The sequence below is a fragment of the Sciurus carolinensis genome, unplaced genomic scaffold (assembly GCF_902686445.1).
Source record: "Sciurus carolinensis unplaced genomic scaffold, mSciCar1.2, whole genome shotgun sequence".
NCBI lineage: Eukaryota > Metazoa > Chordata > Mammalia > Rodentia > Sciuridae > Sciurus > Sciurus carolinensis.
Window position 1 is genome coordinate 170,582 of NW_025920199.1, and position 3,449 is coordinate 174,030.

Here is a 3,449-nt window from a genome sequence, read left to right on the forward strand (position 1 = left end):
TTTTCCAAGTCAACTGCATTGTCACCTGGAAAACTAGAGGTGAAGAGAAAAGAGAACTGCAGTTGGACATCCATTTCCTCGGTCTGTTGTGCTTTGCATTGGGATGGATATTATATTCTTAAAAAATTGTTTGAACTGTGGTTGAATATATAACCTTAAGCTTCTGCTGATATTATTTGGGAGGCACAGTGGGAATTTAAAACCTGGTTTCCCTGTATCATTTGAGGTACACTCTCAGTACTAATGTAGAATTTTATAGAAATTGTTATTTTGATGGATGTTCTTTAGAGTTTTTGTGTGGAATTGCATGATGGATGTGGTGATTTTATCTTTGTCATGATTCTAGGAATTATTTGACTGTGATTTGTAGGGTAAGGAATGACACAAAAACCCCTATGTGAAAGAAATACATTGAAAGAATGAAATCAGAGACATTAAGTATGGGGAATATTAGCAGTGGATACAAGTAATTACAAGAACAAAAAAAGGAATTTGAGGAGAAGAGGGCCAGACAGGGAGTCCTGGTGACTGGCATTGCATGCAGTGCTCTAGTGAGACCTGTGACGTCAATAGAGGTGGGGTCCATTGCAGCACAGGACCCAAGTGTCTTCACCATGGGAATGTGGTCCATTGATTCAGAAGCCCTGGGGGCTGCTGTCTTTTCACTCTTCCTGACCAACACAGACATGTTTCTGTCCAAACACTGGCATATGTGGAAGATATAGACCTGAAAACACTGGAGAAGGAACCGAGGACTTTCAAAGCAAAGGAGCTATGGGAATAGAGTGCAGCTGTGATTATGGCTGTGTGGAGGTCAGGGTGTTTTCCCCGTAGAGAGGGAGCTATGAACCTGTCCTCCCTGAAACCCAAGTTGGATGACCTGGGTGTTACCCTCTATGCAGTGATAAAGGAAAAGAATGGGACTGAAATGAAGGACTTTCAGTCTTATTTCAAGGGAGACATCATCCTAGATGAAAATAAAAAGTTCTCTGGTCCACAAAGGCACAAGATGAAGTTTATGGGATTTTCCCTTCTGAGTGTGTGGTTCAACTTCTTCTGGGCCTGGAATGGAGGCATCTCTAGAAACTTAGAAGGTGAAGGCTTCATCCTTGGGGGAGATTTTATGGTGGAACCAGAAAAGCAGGGCATTCTTATTGAGCACCAGGAAAAAGAATTGGGAGACAAAGTAAACCCACTTTCTGTTCTGGAAGCTGCTAGGATAATCAAATCAGAGACACCAGCCTCAGAGAAAAAATGACCACATGAAATTGCCCAGCTTATTATTGTTTCTATTGATGCCCCTGAGAATTTAGGAAACTCACTTATTCTACCATATTCTCACTATAGATTATTAGCATATTTTAATTTCTGCCCATTGAAGCAAAATAGGCCCAAAATATGATTGATAAAAAAATTCCAAGAAACTAGTGAGGATTATTTTAGATAAGACCTGGAAAAGAAGAGGCTTAAAGTTGGATGGTGCACCTCATTACAAATGTGTGTGGTGTTTGTGTGGCATTATTTGAAATAATTTTTGTTTTCATGTCTTAAAAAATCTAAGAAAATTTGGGTCTGTAGGTATAACTCAGTGGTAGAATACTTATCTAGCATGTAGGAAGCCCTGGGTTCAATCTATGGTGCTGCAATAGAAAGGAAAAAGATCTAGAAAAATTTGATGATTGACTTAAAAATTAGAGAATGTAAGACTTTTGGCATATGTGCTTTCTTTTAATGTTTTATCATACAAAGTCAAAGTGATACTCAGAGAAATGATGTGTTATAGGATAGTTTGATGAATGTAAATTTTAAAGTGAAATCTCTTAATTGTTCTCCATTCTAACCTCAGATGTTTGTTTTTCCAGGAGTGATATAATAATTATGCATCAGGAATTAACTGTAGAAGATTTTCTGACAAAACCAATAATAAAAATATTTACTATTAAAAAAAGATTTTGAATTTTGGAAATGCTTTATTATCTGTTTTTCCTGCTTAGTATGTCCTGTCACACTATTAGTTATTCTTTAAAATTTTCTGTTTATAAAATTCTTGTTTCACCCAAATTGGGTCTTCATTTTTGTATTTTAGCAGAGAAGATTTTATTTAAATTTCTGATGTTGTGGTGCACTATTTTGAGAGCCATTATTTAGGACTGTATTTCCAAATATGAACTTGTTTAAATTCAAGTGCTGGGATGTAGGTGCTCTGGCGGAAGGAAAATCTTTTTTCACCAATCATGTGCCAGTAAACCAAAATCAACATATGTGTAATCATCTGTCCCTTGCAAGCCACAAGAAATAGCCAAGGATTTGCAAGATCATAAATGTTATTTGCAAATTAAATTATGGTCAGTAATTATTGTTGCTTACAGGATGATCTCAAAATTCCTTCCTGTCATATTGGTATAGTAGTTTGAAACTGAAAAAATGTCCTTGTGTTTTTTGGGAAACCATAAACAATGATTTTTTTTTTTTTTTGTCTGTTCACTGACATTGGTTTTCATCTCAAACACCCCTGTGTTTTACTGCCCCACAGAATGTCCTGAACTCATCCTTATTACATGTTCAGCTTTGAAGCTTTGTAACATTCCTCTCTTTCATCATGATACATGATAGATGATGATATGCTCTGGAAAATTGTGCTCATCTTGTCACAATCAGGCCCTTGTATCATCCAAAACCTTCACTTTATAGCAGCATATTTGTACTAGGTTCTGGGGCACTAGGCTATAGTCTGCAAATTTCAGAGGCTGCTAAACACATTTGATATTATCACAGAGGGCTCTGTGTCAGACAGGCAGTAATGAGTGCAAAAGGATGAACCCTTCTGTCAAAAGAGTTTGGACAGAAATTTCTGCCCTTAAAAGGTGAGTTCAAGGTCCCCTTAGAAGTTTCTATGAAGTGAATTTCACAGTGCAGCCTAGTTGTGCACCAGCAGCAAACCAAGTGAGGCTCAGCAGGTGGAATGTGCACAGAACATCTCTCTTTGTTTACTATCCCTTTCCTGGCCTCCATCACATGTTACTCAGTGATTCACTCCCTCCTCTCCTCACTAGGAACCACAGCAGTCACTCACCTCCATTTAGTAGTAAAACTTCACTGGTTCCAGTTGTCATGAGTTTGGACATTCAAGGAAAATGAGGAGAACCCCACCAGAGTTTGTAGATGTATCCCAATTCAGTCATCACCAAATCCACGAAGCAGCAGTTTGCATCCCTGCCCTCAGCAGTCAACACCCAACATCCTGTTTCACTGGTAAGGCCCTGGGCCAGTTACCTGACTGGGCAAATATTGAGTGAACCCAGACCCATAAGAGTGGTTTCAGAGGGCAATGCCACTGGGACCACTACTAGGCTGGGTGATCCTCCAACCCTCCTGAGCGCATCCATTCCTCCCAGGTCCAGTAGTCCTGGTGGGACCAATTGTCTGCAGCAGAACATGGGTGGCTATGT

The 3,449-nt window shown here is 39.1% G+C and overlaps 1 pseudogene; it reads left to right on the top strand.

Moving 5' to 3' along the window:
* The first annotated feature begins 599 nt into the window (after positions 1 to 599).
* Positions 600 to 1,258, top strand: LOC124974971 (peroxiredoxin-like 2A; annotated as a pseudogene).
* The last annotated feature ends 2,191 nt before the right edge of the window (positions 1,259 to 3,449 follow it).